Source organism: Sus scrofa, chromosome 4, assembly GCF_054392235.1.
Source record: "Sus scrofa isolate SSC_HxYL_T2T_F1_AM1 chromosome 4, Sscrofa_HxYL_maternal_Yorkshire_Landrace_v2.0, whole genome shotgun sequence".
In the NCBI taxonomy this organism is placed as follows: domain Eukaryota; kingdom Metazoa; phylum Chordata; class Mammalia; order Artiodactyla; family Suidae; genus Sus; species Sus scrofa.
Window position 1 is genome coordinate 112566778 of NC_139386.1, and position 24142 is coordinate 112590919.

Sequence of the window (24142 nt, forward strand, 5' to 3'; positions counted from 1 at the left end):
GAAAGCACAGTTAAAGAAAGGAAAAAAAAAAAAAAAAACTAACTAAAATAGGAATCTAAAGCCCATCTAGCGTTTATTTGAGGAGGACACATAAAGAAATGTTTACGAATGATGAATAAATTTATCTGGATTTCAAAACAGCTATTTTACTTTTTCATTTTTATAAAGTTTCTGTTGCTTTTGTTTTACTAACTAGGAAATATAATCACATGGTTCAATAACCAAAAAGTATAAAAGAATATACAATAAAAAGTCTCCCACCCTTGTCTCCAGCCACCCAGTTTTCCTTCCCAACAGCAACGAGTGAAATTACACTATTTCTTGTATTTTCTGTCAGATATTTTATGCATGTATCAGAAACGTTTTACATAAATGGTAGAAGAATACATACTATTTTTTCCTCTTTACGATACATCTTATAGATCATTCTACAGCAGTGTTCTGGTTCCCTCATCCCTTCTAGTGATTATGTTATACTTTATTACAATGCACTACACTTTATATACTTTTGAAAGAAATATACACTTTTTAAAGTAATGTAATATAAAGTAATATATACTTTACATAACATATATTATAATAAACTACACTTTAGCTGTAGATAAATTGAAGATGAATTGGATTTCATGAGTCCAGATAGTGAGCTTCTACATTAGAATTGGGGTTGACTATATCCCTGAGAGATGCAGCCTTTGCTTAAACAAAGCAATCTAGCCTCAAGGAAGCTCACTTTGGAGAAATTCATCTCACTCCAAATTACGTTAGTGATGGTGATAGTGATGGAGGCAATGGCTAACATTTAAAAGCCGGACACTCGTCTATGCACTTTGTGCATATTAACGGCCTAAATCCATGCCACAATCTTATGAGGCAAATATTTTTCCTGACACAGAAACAAAGAGATTAATAATCTGTCAATCCGAGGTCATACAGCTAATAAGTGAGAAAGCCATAAACTTGAAACTTCATCTCACATCTAGCAAGTAATTTATTAAATAGAGCAGAGATTTCACTGAAATTAGTCGTGAGTCTAAACATTTAAGTAGGCTTAAAAAAAAAAAAAAATCACCTTGATGCTTTCTGGCATCTTTTCAAGGCTGAGGTGGAATCCAGCCCACACAAGCTGTCTGCCCCAGAGATATATTATACACACAATATGGCCAGCAATAGGGACACACTATAGAAACATTACAGGTCACTTTATCTCACTGTGCCACCACAGGCAGCTGACAGATGCATGCAGTTTTAAATGATGTCTCTATCACAGCAGAACAATTTGTTCTCAGCTAGATTCATGTCTGTCCATGTGTAAAACCTAGCCACTTTCATTTACGAGCTTAATTTAAACCACGATAGTACTAAGGCTAGCTCAAAGCATCACTTTTTCACAACAGTTTCAAAACCTTTATTCAACGATATCTGGCACCAAGTACCAGCTCAAGGACACTCATGAATGGAGGGGGGTGTTGGGAAATGTTAAGAAAGAAAAATATGAACTCACTCCACATGAAAATCTTACACACAGGAAGTTCACAGCAGGTTAAGGATCTGGCGCTGCCAGAGCTGTAGCACAGGTGGAAACTGCAGTGCCCAGGAACTTCCACGTGCCACGAGTGCAGCTCCCACCCACAACAAAAAAATCTCACATACAAAGACTTTCATCCAATTCGCACTTGCTGCTAAACAACAAACACAGAATTTCATACAAGCAAAAAGATGTTTGAAAAGATGTTTATGTATTGTGGCGTTTCAACTGAAGGAGAAATTCAGCTGTTCTCATTTAGACACTTCATATTCTGCTCCAAAGTGGCTAGTCTGGCAGAAAGCTACTATCACTTGTTGTCGTGGGCCACCACAATATGATCTAATTCTACATCTTGCACTTTCCAGAATTTAATTTTTTTCCCCCTTTACAGATTAAGGGCTCTCATTTTAGTCAGTTTCTCTAATGCCTTTCCAAACCCTAATTCCCTTTTGCAGCATAACTTTTGCCGATACTATTCCCTATAGTTCTCATAGATGTCAATAGTGGCCAGACAATATTTTAAAGAAAATCATTATTAAAGAACTCTAAAAGCAGTAAAATTAAACTCGACTTACATATGGTATAAACCACTATAAATCAACTACACTTCAAAATACAAAAAAAACCCACTATATATTCAGTATCAGTGAAAACTGTCTGGTGTCTCCAGTAAGGGAAAGAGTAACTTTCTCTGTTTTGTCTGAAGAGCCTCTGAAGCTTTTCAATAAACCCAAATAATAACAAATCCTTTGGAGCCTTCTTTACAGACTAATGGTGTCTTAAGAAAACCTGCCTCCTGGAGTTTCTGTTGCAGTGCAGAGTTAAGAATCCACGAGGATGAGGGCTCGATCCGTGGCCTTGTTCAATGGGTTAAGGATCTTGCCCAGTGGACCAGGAGTTGCTGCATACACCAGCAGCTATAGCTCTGATTCGACTCCTAGCCTGGGAACTTCCAAATGCCGCAGGTGTGGCCTGTAAAAAGAAAAGAAAGAAAACCTGTCTCCTAGTTCAGATTCCCATATAATGAGGCTCCCTAGACCTTTCTGCAACAAATCCAAAATTAAATGGATTAAAAAACACTAACAGTGAACTGAAATATACTCCTAAAATAGTTGGAAAGCAACTAGTAAAAATCAGTTTAACTGTTCTATCAAAAGATATTAACTAGAATTAGGTGTGTAACTAGAATTAAATGGATGAATCTGATACCAGATATTCATGCAATAAACATTAATTGAACCATGTGCCAGGCACTGTGCTGAGTGCTGAGTGTAAGGTTACATCCACTGTCAACTTGAATAAACTTTTTGTCTTTTTTTTTGAAAGCAACATTCGTAGTACTCTGTGGAATCACTTCAAAACTCTAAACATTACATCTGAACTTTTAAAAATGAAAAAAAAGGGAGTTCCCGTCGTGGCGCAGTGGTTAACAAATCCGACTAGGAACCATGAGGTTGCGGGTTCGGTTCCTGCCCTTGCTCAGTGGGTTAACGATCCGGCATTGCCGTGAGCTGTGGTGTAGGTTGCAGACGCGGTTCGGATCCCGCGTTGCTGTGGCTCTGGCGCAGGCTGGCGGCCACAGCTCCGATTAGACCCCTAGCCTGGGAACCTCCATATGCCACAGGAGCGGCCCAAGAAATAGCAAAAAGACAAAAAGACAAAAAAAAAAAAAAAAAAAAAAACCAAACCTGTAAACATAAATTCAACATCGACTGTTACCCTTCACTGAAAATGCCTAAATTAACTGTCTTCTATATCTACATCCCACTTTGGCATTTAATACGACATGAGTATATGGGAGTATGCAGACACACTCTTGTTCTCCATAAGCATGCCTTTCCTCTCCCCTATTTCTTTTTCTTTCTCTCTTTTTTATTTGGCAGCATCCATGGCATATGGAAGTTCCCGGGGCCAGGGATCAAACCCAAGCCACAGCTGCGACCTATGCCACCACTGCAGCAAAGCCAGATACCCCCCTCCCCGCTTTTTTTTTTTTTTTTTTTTTTTTTGCTTTGCTTTTTAGGGCTACACCTGAGGCATATGGAAGTTCCCAGGCTAGGGGTCAAATCGGAGCCACAGCTGCTGGCCTATGCCACCCCACCCATGCCACAGCCAAAGCAACTCAGGATCTGAGCCTCGTCCTCGACCTACACCACAGCTCACAGCTACGCCAGATCCTTAACCCACTGAGCAAGGCTAGGGAGCAAATCCTCATGGATCCTAGAAGGGTTAGTTCACTGCTGAGCCATGAAGGGAACTCCCATCAAGGCCAGATCCTTAACCCACTGCACCAGGCCAGGGATCAAACCCATGCCTCAGCAGCAACTCAAGCCACAGCAGAGAAAAGGCCAGATCCTTAACCCACTGCACCACAGCAGGAACTCCTACTTTTTATAAAGCACTCAAAAAAGGCTGAAGACAAATTTGAAGACTTCAAATATCAGATGTAAAATTCAGAATAAGAATTTGAGTAATTTTCAAAATTAAGGTCTATGACTATTCTTATCGGTAGCCAGTCATTAATTCGATTTAGTTCACATAAACTAATGCTAGCTGTGTGTTGGTTTTTTTTTTTTTTTTTTTTTTTTTGGTAGTCCTGAAATGGAGAACTGTCTTTCAAAGATTTTCCCCTTGAAATATCGTTAACATGCACTTAAAAAGTTGAAGTAATCTAACGCCTGATAAACATAACCTAGAGTCTAGCTTTATAACAGTCAACAGTCTTTTTTATCAGCGCTAAAATCTCAATATTTATGGATATGACATTTGGAGAGTAAAGGTCTCACAGAAGCCCTGAGTTCTGTCTTACAAACTCAGCTCCCACTCATGCTAATCTACAGGAATAGAGCCGTAATAAAAGATGAATTATTAAAGTTCTTGATATCATGTGGAGCCAGAGGTGCCATTAATGCAGCCGCTTAGTACCATCAGGGTGTAAATAATTTATAGGATGTACAGAGCAATCACAACAGCTTGAGGAGAATCAAGTTCTGCAAGCTAATCGCAAAGAAGTCCTGTAGCAACGAAGGTACGTTTTCTTCTGCCCAGTCATATACATACACTTCTAAGTCGTCATCAATCTTTTTTGAGAGTCTGTAGCATTAATAGGCTGAACTGTGAATTTCAACAATAACAAAATTTCTGATAAAGGGGCCATCTCCAATAGTTTGGGTATGACAATGCTTCACCTACTTAACCAGCATAATCTGCCCTTTCTTTTGCGAATGGAAATCCCTATTTTGTTAGAATGTATCTAGCATAATTTACTTTTAAAAATAATACTCCGGATTATCATTTTGATCAATTATAGTACTGTGATTTAACAGGGTGATGATTGCAAGTACTCCGGGAGTATACTAAAGACAAGGATTCCAGAACAATTCAAAACTCTATTTTAAGTTTACTTTTCCTTTACCACTAAGAGTTTTACACCAAAAGCTATCCCTTCTTAGAAAACTGTCAGCCTTCCTGTCTGCAACAGTGCTACTAGAGATTTTTCTAATTTGTTACTTCTAATTAACTGCCATGGGCTAGGAAACCCAGTGCCTGTTAGAACTGCCTGAAATAGGAGTAAATGAAATAACTTTTTTGCTTTTTTGGCTGAACTAGGGATTGCCTGGAGATATTGGGTAAATATTTTTTTAGGATAAATAAGATTGTATGATATGAAGCCTAATGCTATTCCAAATTAAAGTTTCTATCCCTCATTTGCATTACTTATTTGTAATACACTGCACAACACCTGAATTCTAAAAGTTGGAGGTGGTAGGAAAATGGGAGCATTAATTTCAAGAATAAGAGGCTTATGTTATTTTCTTCCATTATCTTTCTCTGGGTCCTCAGTGACTGAAAATATTGCTTCATTATGGGGAATAAAACAACAACAAAACAAAAAATATGAATTCTGCAGTTACATTTAAGAACACCTAGTTCTAGTACCAGGGGCAAGTCATTTCACCTTGCTAAACTTTAGTCTCACCTACCATTAAATGAGGGTAAAGGATAAAAATAGAATGCTTAGAATTCAGGTCAGTGTGGGAGTTCCCGTTGTGGCGCAGTGGTTAACGAATCCAACTACGAACCATGAGGTTGCGGGTTCGGTCCCTGCCCTTGCTCAGTAGGTTAACGATCCGGCGTTGCCGTGAGCTGTGGTGTAGGTCGCAGACGTGGCTCAGAACCAGCGTTGCTGTGGCTCTGGCGTAGGCTGGCAGCTACAGCTCCAATTAGACCCCTAGCCTGGGAACCTCCATATGCCGCGGGAGTGGCTCAAGAAATGGCAAAAAGACAAAAAAAAAAAAAAAAAAAAGAATTCAGGTCAGTGTGTAAATAGGAGGTTATTATACAATACTAGACTTAAGGGAGTTCCCTGGTGGCCTAGTGGTTAGGACTCAGTACTTTTACCACTGCAGCCTGGGTTCAATCCCTGGTCTGGGAACTGAGATCCCACATCAAGCCAATGCACACAGTGGCAAAAAAAAAAAAAAAAAAAAAAAAAAAGCTAGATTTGAAATAGAACAGTGGTCCAGCACTATCATCTCTTCTGAGTATTTATTTTTTGTACACATAGGCATAATCAACTTCCCAAGTTAAAATCTTAATTAATTAGAACTATTCCCCTAAACTAATTAAAGTAGTATACTAATATTGGTTCTGAAATACAATTTCATGAGAAAGATACCAATAACAAGGCGGCCCACCAAAGATTTAGTCAAATTCCTGAAGTACAAATCTCTATTACAAGACTTGATGTTTTAGAATAGCCCAACCATACTTCTAAGAACCTATTCTAGGTACACAGTCATAAAATGATTAAGACATATCAGGAAGTTATTATAATAGCAAAATCATAAAATAAATCTCAATGTTTATTAAAATGGGATCAGTTAATCAACTTACGAAAGTTCCATACAATGGAAATCCCCACAGCCAGTTTAAAAAAAAAAGGGCATAAGGAATATGGTCAATAACATTGTAATAACTTTGTATGGGGACAGGTGATTATCAGGACACCAGACTTCATCATGGTGATTGCTTCATAATGCGTGCAAATGTCAAATTATTATGTAGTACACCTAAAACTAACAATACTGTCAATCAGCTAAATTTCAATTAAAAAATAACATAGATATCTATATATAGTGCATAGTATAGCCTCATGGCTTCATGTATGTACACTGTGTGTGTTTTAAAGAAAAGAGAAAAGATATATGTGTCAAGGAGTTCCCGTCGTGGCTCAGTGGTTAACGAATCCGACTAGGAACCATGAGGTTGCGGGTTTGATCCCTGGCCTTGCCCAGTGGGTTAAGGATCCGGCGTTGCTGTGAGCTGTGGTGCAGGATGCAGACGCGGCTCGGATCCTGAGTTGCTGTGGCTCTGGTGTAGGCCGGTGGCTACAGCTCTGATTAGACCCCTAGCCTGGGAACCTCCATGTGCTGCGGGAGCAGCTTAAGAAATGGCAAAAGACAAAAAAAATAAATAAAAGATATATGTGTCAACACCAAGAAAGAGTTAACAGTGGGTTTTTCTTAGGTGGGACAAATGAACTTCTTACTTTTCAATTTTATATGCTTCTGCACTGTTTTAATAGTTTTGCCATAGGAAAGTATTATCTAAAACAAACACACATAAAAATCTATCTTCAGCCCAGAATGTGACTGGGAAAGATTTCAATTCCACTACTTTTCTAAGAGATTAGAATTCTTCTTAGACAATGTTTTCAGAATAATGTCCTAAATTGACCCAATCAGGTTAATTATGACACGAGACAAAGGGAGAAAAAAATTAGATGTCTTTTGTATTCCTAATCAGTAAGATACCTCAGAAGACAGTGGACAGTTCCCATTGTGGCTTGGCGGAAATGAATCTGACTAGTATCCATGAGGACACAGGTTTGATCCCTGGCCTTGCTCAGTGGGTTAAAGATCCTGGGTTGCTGTGAGCTGTGGTGTAGGTCACAAACACAGCTCAGATCCTGAATTGCTGTGGCTGAGGTGTAAGCCAGCAGCTTCAGCTCCAACTCAACCCCTAGCCTGGCCATCTCCATATGCTGTGGGCGTGGCCCTAAAAAGACAAAAATTAAAATTAAAAAAGATATATTGGAGTTCCCTTTGTGAATCAGTGGTTAACAAACCCAACCAGGATCCATGAGGATACAAGTTCAATCCCTGGCCTCGCTCAGTGGGTTAAGGATCTGGCATTGACATGAGCTGTGGTGTATGTGGCAGACACAACTCGGATCCCGTGTTGCTGCAGCTGTGGCATAGACTGGAGGCTGTAGCTCCAATTTGATCCCTACCCTGGCAACCTACAAAGGCTCTAAAAAGCAAAACGCAAAAAAGAAAAGAAAGAAGACGATGACAGTGGAAAATGCACATACACTAGACTTAGTTTTTGGCCTGACACTCAATTGGGTATACATCTTTGTATCAGATTTTTATATTTATATGTACATTAGGATAGACCATGACTTATTATAATTACTATGTTACTATAAAGATTTTTAGGAATGAATAAATATTAAGTTTAATATAAGTTGGAGTTTCCATCATGGTGCAGCGGAAAGGAATCCAACTAGGAACTATGAAGTTGAGGGTTCAATCCCTGGCCTCGCTCAGTGGGTTATGGATCCGGCATTGCCTCGAGCTTTGGTATAGGTCACAGACTCAGCTTGGATCCCGAGTTGCTGTGAACATGGCATAGGCTGGCGGTTACAGCTCCGATTAGACCCGTAGCCTGGGAACCTCCATATGCTGCATTAATGATTCTTTTCCCTTGGATTTTGTCCAAATATGAAATCAATAATTTGGATGGGATCTAATTACTTATGCTTTTATTTTTTATTTGCATCAGCTGAATACCTTAACATTTTTGATGACTGGAATAATACAGAATAAACAAGTTGAGTCATTTACCTTGGCACAGAAAAGAAAATACAGCATAGGAATGAATCCAGATTTTTTTTAACATTTTTGCTAAGTTCTTAATATGATGTGTTTTCTCTACTGCTTAAATGCCAGTTTTCCATAAAGATTAAAGGGCTTTTAAAAAAGAAACAATACCATGTAAAATGTTATGGACCTAGGATGAGGGAAATCTATTTTCTAGCATCAGGAAGCTAAACGATTATCTTAATGTCAAAATAATTATTTGATTATCCATGTGCTGACTATATACACTGTATACAAGGAAACGCAAAATACTTTTAATATAATGAGACATAATTAGGACAATATTCCCTATTAAAATAAGTGTTCTCCAAAGCATAAAGGAATTTCAAAGAATTAAGTAAACCACAGATCTCCTCAATTAACATTTAATAAGCAACAACTGTTTAACACAGTTCACTTCAACATGGTTCACCACTGTTGGACATCAGCTCTACCAGAGAAGACTCTAAACACTGATGCTGAGGTCTCATCCAGACCAATCAAAGCAGAATTACTGGATGTGAGGCCTCAAGCATTGCTACTCTGCAAAAGCTCTCCCTGTGATAGTCTATTGTGCAGCCAGCACTGACAATACTGTGCTAGTCCAGAAATCTAAAACCCCAAAGCCTGATGGCCAGAGGATGCCCTGTTAAGATTCTTTCAACTCTTTTCCTTTTCTTGCCTTACAATAAACCTGTCAACAAAGATCTGACTCTACCATATGCCAGAGACTGTACTAATTAATATGGAACAAAACAGGCATCTTTGGAGTTTATATGATCCCTCTTGGAGTTTATAGGATCAGATGGGATTAAGATGTCTGGACTAGAAGGACTGGAGCTCAACTTCTCTCCTAAAAACAACAAAATTCACAACTAAAGGCTGAGCAATCTTCAACCAAATGGACCAGAAACCTTAAAAAGGATATCCTACTCCAGAAGACAAAGAGGAGGCCACATCAAGAGGTAGGAGGGGCTATTACGATAAAAGCAACCCTATACCTCCTGGGTGGGAAGCCCCACAGACTGGAAATTAACTGGTTTACAGAGACTCACCTACAGGAGTGAGAGTTCTGAGCCCCACATCGAACTCCCACGTATGGGCATCTAGCACTGGGAGAAACAGCCCCTGGAGCATCTGGCATTGAAGGCCAGTGGGGCTTGTGCGCAGGAGATCCACGGGACTGGTGGAAACGGAGATCCCATTCTTAAAAGGCACACATAGACTTTCACGTGCACTGGGTCCCAGGGCAAAACAAAGTCTCCATAGGAATCTGGGTCAAACCTGACCACAATTCTTAGAGGACATCCTGGGAAAACAGGGGTGAATGTGGCTTGTTGTGAGGGAAGGACATTGGAAGCGAAACTCTCGGGATATTCAGGAGCTAGTGCCTTTCTCTGGAGGTGGCCATTTTGGGAAAATGTGGCCTCACCTTCAGTCAGTGCTGAGAAGCCCCAGGGCAAACAACAACCCAGCTGGGATCACAGCCCCGCCCCTCAGTAAACAGGCTACCTAAAGACCCCTCAGGCACACAGCCGCTTCTAATCCCATCCAGAGACTAATCCCCACCCACCAGAGGGATTAGATTCAGCTCCACCTACCAGTCAGCAGGCACCAACCCCTCCCATCAGGAAGCCTACACCAAGCCCCCTTACCAACATTAGCCACAAGGGGGGCAGACACCAGAAGTAAGAGAGGCTACAACTCTATTATCTGTGAAAAAGTCACCAAAAACCTATAAAAACGAAAAGACAGAGAACTATAACTCAGATGAGGGAGAAAGGAAAAACCCCCAGAAAAATAGCTAAGTGATAAGGAGATTCTCAGCCTCCAGGAAAAAGACTTTAGACTGTTGATGCTGAAGATGATGCAAGACATTGGAAATAAACTGGAGGCAAAGATGGATAACTTACAAGAAACATTGACCAAAGAGATACAAGATATAAAACTTAAGCAAGAACAGATGCAAAATACAATAACTGAAATAAAAAATTCATTAGAAGCAGCCAACAGAATACAGGAGGCAGAAGAACGAATAAGCGAGGTGGAGGACAGATTAGTGGAAATTACGAATGCAGAACAGAAAAAATATTGAAAACAAATGAAGAGAGTCTCAGAGAACTCTGGGACAACGTTAAATGCTCCAACGTCTGTATTATAGGAGTGCCAGAGGGAGAAAAGAAAGAGAAAGGGACAGAAAAAATATTCCAGGAGATAATAGCTGAAAACTTCCCTCACATGGGAAAGGAACCACCCACTCAAATCCGGGAAGCACAACGAGTACCATATAAAATAAACCCAAGGAGGAATACCCTGAGACACATATTAATCAAACTGACCAAAATTAAAAACAAAGAGAAAATCTTGAAAGCATCTAGGGAAAAGAAACAAATAATATACAAGGGAACCCCGATAAGGTTATCGGCAGATTTTTCAGCAGAAACTCTGCAGGCCAGAAGGGAGTGCATGATATACTTAATGTGATGAAAGGAAACAACCTCCAACCAAGATTACTTTACCCAGCAAGGCTCTCATTCAGATTTGAAGGAGAAATTACAACCTTCACAGATAAGCAAAAGCTGAGAGAATTCAGCAACACTAAACCAGCCTTACAACAAATACTAAAGGAACTTCTCTAGGCAGAAAAGAAAAGACAGCAACAGGAAACAAAAATACCACAAATGACAAGGCTCACCATTAAAGGTATATATACAGTAAAGGTATGAAATCATCCATGCACAATTATGCCACCAAAATCAGAAATCATGAGAAGAGGTGGGTACAAATGCAGGACACTGGAGATGAACTTGCAATTAAGAGTTTATAGGACCACCTTAAACTAAAACCTCGTTGACATTGAAAAGCTACTAAATTATATTTACTATCAAGAAGAAATTCCTATAAAATAAATTCCTATTTGCAAGCCAAGGACAACCACTATTAGATTCTGGAAACATTACAGCAGCATATTCCCCCTTCCCTCCAAATGTGCTTTAGGATTTACCAATAGGTCTGTTTCTTTTAAAGAATGAAACTGGTATTTCTGCTGGCATCAAGACAGGGTATTCAAAAGACATCCTCAATACCTTTGAAGTATCCCAACTTTAGAAATGGATGGCTGGTGTACAGGTTGGAAAGAAGTTGTGAACTATTAAAACCCCTCAATCTACAGCTGTGAGCTATAAGGACACTGTATGCAACTCATTACTCATTAATATTTAGTAACTATCCAATAGATGCTGCCAAGATCTAGAAAAACAAAGATAATCAGATTAAACAAAGATTTCTAATCCAATGAATTTTATTAGTAGTAGTTGTACAACCATCATCACAACCTAATTTTAGAATATTTCCATCCCAAAAAAGATTATTTGTCCATGGAAAAGTTTTTCTGAATTTTCTTGCAACTAAACAAAACATCCCAGAGTGAGATGGGAGACAGAAAATTGTAGTAACTCAGTGTACTTACATTTAGATTTTTTTTCTAAAGATGATCTTAAAATACAAATAAATAGCTAAGATGATGCCCTGATTCATTTACAATGTTTACTATGGAGAATGAGGTACCTTGGAAAGAAATCATCTAATAAGATTTTTGTTTTATTTATTTATTTTTTTTTTTTGGCCGCCCTGCAGCATATGGAGTTCCTGGGCTGGTAATGAGATCTAAGTCACAGTTGTGACTAAGCCACAGCTGCAGCATTGCCAGATCCTTAAGTCACTGTGCCAGGCCAGGGACTGAACCTGCGTCCTAGTGTTCTCAAGACACTGCTGACCCCATTGTGCCACAGTGGGAACTCCTAATGACATATTTTTAAAACTAGAGAAGCAAATGAAAAAAGACTCCTTTAATTTCTTTGAGAACTTCTCCTGATCTCCCTCAAAAGGCTTTCTTTAATTATTTGCTGCATTCATTCAACAAATATCTTTGAGTACCTGCTGGTCACTGTTCATCTACAGCAATGAACAGATAAATATCCATGCCCTCATGATATTTACATTCTACTGTATCTACAAAGTAAAATATGCAGCATGTCAGAAGAAGATGCCTACTAAAGACAAAAACAAAGCCAAGGAGTTCCCGTCGTGGCGCAGTGGCTAACGAATCCAGCTAGGAACCATGAGGTTGCGGGTTCGGTCCCTGCCCTTGCTCAGTGGGTTAACCATCCGGCGTTGCCGCGAGCTGTGGTGTAGGTTGCAGACGCGGCTCGGATCCCCTACTGCTGTGGCTCTGGCGTAGGCCGGTGGCTACAGCTCCGATTCAACCCCTAGCCGGGGAACCTCCATATGCCGCAGGAGCGGCCCAAGAAATAGCAAAAAGACAAAAACAAACAAACAAACAAAAAAAAAAAAAAAACAAAGCCAAGAAGTGGGGTAAGGTTCTCTCTGGAGAGGTGATATAAGCCACAAGTCTTAAGTTTCCTGTGGAGACCTGTGTTAACGAGAACAAAGGGCATAACAGGCCTGGTGCTGATGGTCTCTCAGCAGATACTGGTCGGTGGTGAGGGTGTGAAGGTCAGGGCAAGGAAGGGATGGGGAACCTTTCCAGGAAAGCACAGATCTTCTTTACTCTGGAGCGCAGGCTTGGGACAGAATGATATTATCCAGAACAAGCAGAGTTTCCTCTCAATACCTGCCTACCAGCCTAGAAGCCAAAGAAGCTAAGTCCTACCGTGGTTTAAGGATAGAGTGAACCAGATTTCTAAACCCACTCTATGCTCAGCCCCATAGCCAATCTCACTTCTGTGTAAAACGCAATGAAAATATCATGGAACACAAAGTGGAAAAAGGAAGCACAAAACAAAGACAGTAACAAGGGAGGTAAATGTGAGGGACCTTAATAGAAGGGAAATCTAATTTGTACCTTTTTTAAAAGGACTCATTTTCAGTTCACCACCTGTGGTCTGAGGCAATTAAAGCAGATTCTTCTCTTCCCATTCCAGCTGGATTACCCAACTGAAAAGTATCAAGTTATGTGAAAGTTATGTTTCTGCCTCTCAGTTTTCTTCACAACCTATATCTTCTACACATGACAGAAGGTTGAAAGAGATCATTTTCAGAAAAGCAAATATTCTCAAATCAACTCCCCTACCATATCACCTTTTTAAAACCTAAGAATATTTTCCAAAGAGTATCAGTTCTTACCAGTATCACTAAAAATGCAGACTGGAAGGACACTACAGATTACCTGCCCCATTAGGAAGGAAACATGAAGACGAAGGCATGTGGTTTTTGCTTGCCATTACACAGTCATTCATTGGTAGTGCATTCAGGACCTTTAAAGGAATCAAGGCTTATTTCACCTGTTAACTAACATTGAAAACATTTTGCCAAAGTTACTTAAACAAAGCATCACCTAAAGAAGTTAAAGCTCAAGTCACCTGTAAATTTGGAAAGATTTCCCAGAGTTATTCAACATAAATGGACCTCTCTGTAAGCTAAAGAACTAATCGGTTCACAACCACTCCAAAGAACTATGCAGGAGATCCCTGGTGGCTCAACGGGTTAAGGATCCGGCAGTATCACTGCTGTGGTGCAGGTTTAGATCCCTGACCCTGACCCTCAGAACTTCTGCATGCCTCAGGTGAGGCAAAAAAAAAAAAAAAAGAACAAAGCAGACAAATCTTAAACAGTAACTATTATGAGAATAAAAGGGACTAAGAAACTAGAAGTAACTAAATGCATACAAATCCAATTAATCTAGTACAGTAATGGCTCCCAAATCTATGAAGTTTTCACCAATCCATAGCAAAATGAAAATAATTAAGGACATGGTTACAAGTTTTCCATAAAGCTAAATATATTTAATCTGCGGAACTGTCCCTAACTCTAAAATTATGTATTTCCTAATATTTTGGTGCTATCATGAAATGATCATAACAACATAACTGTTAGAGGAGAGGGGTTCTAACGCCCTTATTTGACAAAACAAGAAGCTGACAAATACATCTGTTCCTTCGATGTGTGTGTGTGTCTAAGATGGGAACGGTATGATACAGAAGTCTGCACCCAAGGAGAATCCAGTCAGGTTTCAAATAACCACGTAAAACTTGAAAGAGTTTCTGACATACAGAAGCATAGAGACAGTATCTAAATAGGTTTCTGCCTAGGAAAAAAAAAATTTTCTATCTTTACTCACACACATAATGCTTCTGACCAGATATATGTTTTGGGTTTTTTCCCTACACCAACCAATTCTCCAACACCAGCTGGATGTCCTGCAATTCAATTCCATTCTGACACTAACTGGATTTAGTTCAGACTTCACTGGCCAAGGGCTCAGTCCCACAAGTCGGCCCCCCACACTTCAGACACCAATCACAAATGCTAGGTCCCCATGATGCCCACAATTTCCATCCAACTTGGTTGGCTACAAACTGGAGGGTCCCATAACCCCCTCCTCCGTGGATTCAAGCACCTGCTAAAAGAGCTCACAGAACTCAAGGAAACACTTACTTCCATCTACTGGCTTTTAGATAATAAAGGACATGATAAAGGACACAAACGAACAGCCAGATAAAAAGATACACAAGGCGAGATCCAGAAAAGTCTGATGCAGGAGCCTCCATCCCCGTGGAACTGGGTTCACCACCCCAGAGGCTCTCAGAACTCCATACTTCCAGGATGCTTAGGGAGGCTTCATCACACACGCATGATCAATCACTACCACCATCTCTAGCCCCCCTCCTCTTTCAGCAGAATGGGGGGTGGGGTTGAAAGTTCCAAGCTTCTAAGCATGGCATGGTCTTTCTGGTGACCAGCCCCCCATCCAGGAGCCCACCAAGAGTCACCTCATTAGGTCAAAAGACACTCCTATTACTCGGGAAATTCCAAGAGATGCAGGAACTGTCGGAATCATGGTCAAAAGACCAAACATTAGAGCAAAAGTCACTCCAAGGACTCCTATCACTTTAGAAATAAGAGTTTCAGGAATCTGTGCCAGGAATCAAGGACAGAAACCAATATAAATATTTTCTATCATTTCACAGCCCATCCACTTGGTCTCTGGTCATAAACCCCCTTAAAGCAAAATGATATACAACTCCAAAGATAATGGCACCTAGGAGCTCCCTTGTAGCCTAGCAGATTAAGGATTTGGTATTGTCACTGCTGTGGCTTGGATCCCTGCTGTGCTGTGGGTCCAATATCTGGCCTGGGAACTTTCATGTGCTGCATGTGCAGCCAAAAATATATATACAATTTTGGCTGCACACACACACTATATACATAGTGTGTGTTCATACTGGATTTCCCTTATAATATACTACATATATATATAGTGTGTACGTAGCCAAAAAAAAAAAAATATATATATATATACATAGGCACATTGTTACAATCCTATTCAGTCATTAATAATTGGACCAGTCCATCATCAAATGGTATGAAAAATGCCTTCCAGGCAAAGCCACTGGATTTGCAGGCTTCCAGTTAATCTTGTCAGGTTCCAAAAGCAGGTGTGGTCTAGGCAAACATGGTTTCACCCTTTCAGTCATCTAGTGTGAATGAATGAAAAGATGATGTCATCTACTACTCTGAACCCCTTTCGAGGGATTCATATTGGATTTTCCTTATTATACAAACCGTTTCTTCACCCTCAACTACTATTGCTCCTTCTTTCCATGTATACCTAAACTCTTCCAACTTTGGAAGAAACATGAGGTTCAGCCTCTGTGCTGGTCCAGGTAGCAGACAATAACACTAGTCTAGCAAGTACCTCCCCTTCGGTCTATTCATTCATTTAGGGTAAAGTTACACAGGTACAGAACTACTGGGCTAATTTTACCACCAGGCAATATAGTGGCATTCACTGTTCATCTCAATTTTGCCAGATGGGGTGGAAGGCACAAACCACCCCATCAGGCACAATATGAATCTTGACCCCAAATCTAAAATTGGTTTCTTGCTTAAGAATCACCCCTATTTCCAGCACCTGTATTTGCAGCCCTGGCCCTGTGACCACTGCATCAGCAGGGGAAAACAGAAGTTGATATGATATGTGCAAGAAAGAAAATAGCCAGCATACTTCTCCCTTGGTAAGCACTGCAGTCATTCCACACCCCCTCTTCCCCAGAGCCACCAGAAAGAGGACTCTACATAGTAGGGCCACTCCTTTAGCTCCACCTGTTTTTCTTGTTTGTTTGTGTATCAATTGTAGATTTTTTGGTTTGCAGTTATTCTGAAGTTTTGAAATAAGAATCAATGTATATTTGAGATTGTTTTAAGTTGTTGGTCTCTTAATTGCATCTCCAGTGTCCTGCATTTGTACCCACCTCTTCTCACAACTTCTGATTTTGGTGGCATAATTGTGTGTGGATGACTTCGGATCTTTACTGTATATATACCTTTACCTGTCATTTGTGGTATTTTTGTTTCTGGTTGCAGCCTTTTCTTTTCTGCCTAGAGAAGTTCCTTTAGTATTTGTTGTAAGGCTGGTTTAGTGTTGCTGAATTCTCTCAGCTTTTGCTTATCTGGGAAGGTTTTAATTTCTCCTTCAAATCTGAATGAGAGCCTTGCTGGGTAAAGTAATCTTGGTTGGAGGTTGTTTCCTTTCATCACATTAAGTTCTCTCTCTCTTCTCCTTCTGGCACCCCTATAATATGGATGTTGGTGCATTTAACATAGTCCCAGAGTTCTCTGAGACTCATTTGTTTTCAATCTTTTTCCTCTTTTCTGTTCCACATCTGTGATTTCCACTAATCTGTCCTTCACCTTGCTTATTCGTTCTTCTGCCTCCTGTATTCTGCTGTTGGCTGCTTCTAATGAATTTTTTATTTCAGTTATTGTATTTTGCATCTGTTCTTGCTTAAGTTTTATATCTTGTATCTCTTTGGTCAATGTTTCTTGTAAGTTATCCATCTTTGCCTCCAGTTTATTTCCAATGTCTTGCATCATCTTCAGCATCAACAGTCTAAAGTCTTTTTCCTGGAGGCTGATCTCCTGATCACTTTGTTTTTCTGGGGGTTTTTTCTTTCTCCCTCATCTGAGTTATAGTTCTCTGTCTTTTCATTTTTATAGGTTTTTGGTGTGGTGACCTTTTTACAGATAATAGAGTTGTAGCCTCTCTTACTTCTGGCATCTGCCCCCGTGGCTGTAGCCCTTCCTCATGTTGAGTGTGAGCATACTCCCATGAAGGCATGTGGGCCAGCCTTTCATCTTATCTCCCCGCATTTTAGACAGCCCATGTTTTAACTACCCATTCCAATCCTCCATCAAACTAGTACTCTGAGATGGACCTCTCTCTGCCCACTGTTGGACATTATGGGCTGCAATGTATATCCCTGGTCTGAACAGATGATGGTCAGCCATCCATACTGGTACAATCATCTTGTGTCTTGGCTCTTTTAAAGCACTCTTGAACATTTGTATCTACCACCAGATAAGCAAAGCCTGGTTCAGAGTCAGTGTCTACTCCTCTCAGGACTCACCAGCAGCCCCCCAAGGTCTATCAGCATCAGTCTCAGTGGCCAACTATGTCCAGGGCTTTCCACCAGGGGAATCTGTCCCTTAGCCATCTGCCATCTGACTCTCCTGCTTGCACACCGAACATTACTGTGCCAACGCTTGTCATTTTGTGCCTCAGACAGTAGAAGAGAAATGCGTCTAGATTCAGCCCATCTCTGCATGGCTTCAGTGCCCCCATGTCTGCTCATTTCATGGAGCCAGGTGGCCACCTCAAGTCAGCACACAGGGATATTTGCCTGTTGATTCTAATCACCAGCCAAATCTAGAAGGGGATTCTTCTGATGGACATCGACAAGTCCTGTTTGAATGTACCCTTCCAATTCCCCCAGTCATTTCATAGGACTATGCCCCATAAGGCATCCCTTTAATAGGCCAGATTTCCTCTGCTCTTCTACCAGAATGTGAGTCAGTAAAAACTCACAGAGGTTTTTTACCACTGTTCAATCCTTCTATTACTCTAGGAAAACAACGTGCAGTTCAACCCACGGAGCTAATTTGTCTTTACCATCTTCCATCAGTGGTGGCCTTCCAAATAGGATGCTGCACCTTGCACCTGCCATTCACAAACCAAGAAGCTCTCTGTTGGACAGGTATGAGCTGTTTATAGGGCACTGCCAAGTGACAAGTGAATCCAGCAGCCCCTCACACAGTTCCCAAGTCAGTCCTAGGGGAAAAGAGGCTCCCTACTCTTTAGTATCTCCTCCTCACATTTTCCAAGCAGTATGATCCTGTGTAAACCATTTCCATTTTATTAGGAAATTCTTCTAGGTGCTGCCCTCCCCACTAGAATGTTTATCAGATGTTATGTAAGACATCATGACTATTTCAAGTTTTGAGATTACTTTATAACTTTTAGTCATAATGGCAGTTTCAACTGGTTTCAACAGGAAGCCAATAACTACCTTTCAACTGAAAATTCTCCAGTCCAAAGTCCCAGTCATTGATGCTGGGAGGCAGTCAGAGGCTTCTGCCATAAGCTCCAGTCTACAGTACACACGGGGCTACCACAGAGAATCTGTCCATACCAGCTCTCCAGCTTCTATTCTATGCTTTCTGGAATGCTGGTTCCCATTTAGCATGTCTAATTAATAACACTGCTTGAATGGTAGATTTACATGCATTCTGTTTTATGATACTCTCCAATCAGATACATCTATCTTCATAACACACTAGGTAAATGCTCTCCAATCAGATACAACATCTACATAATACAATCAGGTAAAAAAGTCTGATCAAACAGACCATTCCCCTACAAACTTTTACCTTACATTCTCAACTGTAGCCTCCATTAGGACATATTAGCGGGCTTCCGTTTTACAATAATAAGTAGGGGAAGTAGTCCCCATCCAGACAATATGTCCATTCCCATAAAACATTCAGGTAAAGGAGCTACTTCTTTCCATAAAGCCTGTTCAAACATTCCAACTTCCATGATTCTGTTAACTCTTCCATCTTTATGTTCTCAATTGTGTCACGTTTCACCAGTGGGTTCGGTACCACAGTGCAAGGGGCTCTCCCATCAAAGAATCCCAAGAACACCTTTTCTCTACCTTTTGACCATCTTACCACTCTAGTGCAAAAGGGTTTTGAGTGTCCACCCACCCCCCACCCCAACCCTACTCCATGCTTTGAGCAAAGGGACCCTAGCCCTTTGGTTAATTTTTATCTCATTTAGTCTGCCTAACCAATCCCCAAGCAACTGCTAGTCAAGTTTCTCACAGCAATCTTACCCTTTGGATTTTTAGATTCTTCAAACTAGAGTAAACAGAGAAAACAGCCCGCCCTTTAATGTTGGGGAATCAGAAGGAATCCTTCAGCCTGCCAAACCTTGGATAGTGCAATATTAAAACCTTTGTTTTAACCCCATTCATGTCTGTTTTATTCATCCAATTTCTTAATAACCATCTTTCCATTCTGCTAAGTTGAATACTCTTCCCTTTCTTTTTCCTTTGTTTTGTTTCTAAGAATATTTACTTTATTCTTTTTTTTTTTTTTTTTTTTTGGTCTTTTTGCCATTTCTTGGGCTGCTCCTGTGGCATATGGAGGTTCCCAGGCTAGGGGTCTAATCAGAGCTGTAGCCACCGGCCTACGCCAGAGCCACAGCAACGAGGGATCCAAGCTGCGTCTGCAACCTACACCACAGCTCTCGGCAATGCCGGATCATCAACCCACTGAGCAAGGTCAGGGATCAAACCCGCAACCTCACGGTTTCTAGTCGGATTCGTTAACCACTGAGCCACGACGGGAATGCCTATTCACCTTATTTCTTAATAACTGTTTTTAAACGTCCACCTTGCTAAGATCAGTTCCTTGACCCTCTCCCCTTGCCTTTCTCATTCTCTGTTAATTAACCTAATGTTTTTATTAACACCTACCTAAGATCCAGAGGGGAAGCTGAGACAGCAAATACATAAGGCTTCCCAACTGTCCCTTGGTTCTGTAGCAGTAAGGTTATATGGAGTGTCCACGTAAGGGTTCCCCTTAACCACAGCATTTACCATGGACTGGATAACAGGCATAGTCAGGAGCTGAATATGTTATTTATCATAGATAATGCCACATAGCTTATATAAAACACATTATCTGCTTCCACTTGGCATTTATGGGAGATGGGCAGTCCTCTTTCTCAGGATAAGCAGACTTTACAGTGGCTTTTTACCCAATCCATTAGGCTGGCTGATCCTTCAGGAATAAACCATTTTCTGTCTGGTCACATAAAGCCATCAGCGATTGTTCCATAGTGAGCTGTGGATCCTTCGACCCAAATATGCTCTTCCCCACTAAAGCATCTAAAACTAGATACTGCTCCTCAATTAATTCCAATTCGTTTCAACAAAGGCTCTTCAGGAAGCTGATGCAAGTGACCCACAAAACGAAACAACTCCTTCTCACAATACTCCCCGATTTCAGTGGTTTCTTGGTTTTGCCCTCCCCTCACACTGACTACATACAAGGTCTTGGAGGTACTTCTCTTGTCCTTGCACAATCTTCCTCTTGGAGGGCAGCTTTAAGGCAAGTGACCAAAGCTCAGACTTAGTGAAATCTAAGCTTAGTCTAGCATCAACCCAGCACTCTCTTTTAATTTCCATTTTAGCTAGTACTTATTACATTATTTCATTTTAGCTATTGTAATTTGGTTACTACAATAACCAAGGGACTGGACATTTCACCTTGTTCTTATTCATTTCCATTGCCTTTTCCTTGAACACCTTGGGAACTGGATCCACCTCTAAATCCTACCGGTAACTTTTACCTTTAGTAACTGAGAGCAGCACAGTTATACCCCACACCGTGGGTGACCATGTGGTCACCCAGGAATCAAAGGTTCTGCATCCCCTGCCTTTTTATCCTTCCTCTTCCCAAACCATGTTTCCATGATCCAGGTCCACTCTGGCTAATACCACTCCTGTGATAACAAATGTCTAGGAAAAACTCCCTATGTTAAAAGGAAAAAAGATCATTCAAGGACACTTGTTAAAACTCAGTAAGAAAGACTTGATTCAAGGTGGTATAGATTATCTCTATGGGTATAAGGATCACTACGTTGAAATTCTGCTGTGGGGAAAAGAAATTGGGCTCAACTCCAAACACTGTGTGGGCAGATGAAAATTTATAGCTAAGAAGAATAGTCAGACAAAGTCAGTGGATGGAAAGCTACAAAGATAAAACAACAAGGGCAAGGGGGTTTTTGGCTGAATAGACCTAGCTGGATTTTTGCCAAGCATAAGACATGGCAATCAGACGTGACCTGGGGGATGGAGCAAGATGAGAAACCAGATGAGATATCAAGGGTGACAAGATAGCGAGGGAAAGGCTTTCTTGCTAAACTGACTTAGCAGGGTTCTTGCTATAACTGCATTTTACAAGTATACAGACGAGTCTGAAGAGGTGGTTCAGGAGTCTTGACTAAAATTTAGTCAAAGACTCTTTGTCAGTGCCCTTTCTTAGTTCAACAGACATTCTTCTGGGAGTTCCCATCGTGGCGCAACAGAAAGGAATCCGACTAGAAACCATGAGGCTGTGGGTTCGAGCGATCCCTGGCCTTGCTCAGTGGATTAGGGATCAGCATTGCCGTGAGCTGTGGACAGGTCGCAGCAGAGGCACTCGGATCTGGTACTGCAGTGGCTATGGTGTAGGCTGGCAGCTGTAGCTCCAACTTGACCCCTAGCATGGGAACCTCCATATGCCACAGGTGCATCCCTAAAAAAAAAAAGAGGGAGAGAGACATTCTTCTTTCCTCGATATAAGTCTATTTTGTCATTCAATGGCCTTTTGCTAATTAAAGACTAGGTGAACCTTCCATGAGGACTTGTAATTAGAGGATTCTTAGATTTGAACTTGAAGCATCTTTAAATGGTAGAGTGAGGATGGCAATGGCCATTTGAAAAATTTTCCTGCTCTGCAGTGTACATGTGGAACTGTAAGTGCTCCATACCTCAGGAGGCACAAAGGTTGCCCATACACAATAGGTTGTGGGCTCTTTTTTTTAGATTTATATCAAGTAACCTTGGAGCTCCCCTTGTGGCTCAGTGGTAACAAACCCAAGCAGTATCCAGGAGGACGTGGGTTCAATCCCTGGCGCCACTCAGTAGGTTAAGGATCCGGCGCTGCCATGAGCTGTGGTGTAGGTTGCAGACGCAGCTCAGATCTGGCAATGCTATGGCTGTGGTATAGGCCTGCAGCTGTGGTGCAGGCAGGCAGTTGCAGCTCCAATTTGATCCCTGGCCTGGGAACATCCATGTGCCACAGGTACGGCCCTAAAAAGACAAAAATAAAAATAAAAAATAAATAAAAAATCAAGCAATTTAGCTTCAGCTTGCAGGATTTCAGGAAAAGGGTAATTTTAGTTCTCAGTGATGCCAAGTCAGGACGGTGGGAGAAACACTAGAAACATTAGTTTGGAGAGTCACAGCCAGATATTGAAGGAAATTAGAACTGAGTTTGGCAAAAGTGCAAGAAAGAATCCACAAGTGTACACTACAGTTTTACACTGAAACAAACAAAAGATTTCTCTCTACAGTTAACTTTTTAATTCCTGTTTACGAAATAGTTCAGGTCTCATTAGATTTGTCCTGATTATATAAGTACAACAAGAATAGTGATTGACCTTATAGGCGGGCTTGTTCTGAGTTAGTTTTGCTAAAACTTTTCATAAGGAATCTCAGATTAGGCTTTTAAAAGCCTCTAGAAGGCTATCCAGGAACTAGCTACCAGACTTTATCTCCCACCCCTACAGATTTAGGTAAATTTCTCTCTTCTTGAGGTTCCCAAGACAGCCTCAGGTTCCTGGACCTGCCAGGAAGTGACATTTCTTACTCATCTAACCCTGCAAGCCAGACACCAGGCCCGTCTTCCCAAGAGCATGGTTCCATAGAGTCAACCTCACTCCCTTAAACCAGATGCTATGCACAATTTACTCTTTTTTTGTCTTTTGCCTTTTTAGGGCCGCACCCGCAACATATGGAAGTTCCCAAGCTAGGGGTCTAATCGGAGCTACAGCTGCCGGCCTACACCAGAGCTATAGCAACACCAGATCCGAGCCGCATCTGCAACCTACACCACAGCTCACGGCAACGCCAGATCCTTAACCCACTGAGCAAGGCCAGGGATCAAACCTACAACCTCATGGTTCCTAGTCGGATTCATTAACCAGTGCACCACGACTGGAACTCCACAAGAGCAGATTCTTATTGAACTTCCTCAAATTACTATGTTGTCATGAAAATAAGAATACTGAATAAAAGTTTCTGAATTCTTCATGGATCAAGTACAAAGAAAAAAATAACAGTTTCATCTTTGTTCACAAAGGTATAACCTACCACACAGTTGTAAGCTATAGATAACATAAGAGAAAACAAAAAGGTTCTTTAAATTTGAAGAATAAAACATTAAAAAAACAGAATGTTTCATTCTTCCTTTTTTTTGACTGCACCCACAGCATGTGGAAGTTCCTGGGCCAGGGATCAAACCCATGTCACAGCAGCCACCCAAGCCGCTGCAGTGACAATGCTGGATCCCTAACCCACTGGGCCATAAAAGAACTCCTAAAGAACCAGCAATGTCTCAAACAAAGAGTCATTAAAAAAAAAATTGTTGGAGTTCCCGTTGGGGCTCAGTGGTTAATGAATCCGACTAGGAACCATGAGGTTGCGGGTTCGATCCCTGGCCTTGCTCAGTGGGTTAAGGATCCGGCATTGCTGTGAGCTGTGGTGTAGGTCGCAGACGA

At 41.0% G+C, this 24142-nt stretch overlaps 1 protein-coding gene across 16 annotated transcripts in view; it reads right to left on the minus strand.

Moving 5' to 3' along the window:
* LRIG2 (leucine rich repeats and immunoglobulin like domains 2) overlaps nt 1–24142 on the minus strand; it is a 108738-nt gene that overhangs the window by 36330 nt on the left and 48266 nt on the right. The window lies entirely within an intron of this gene.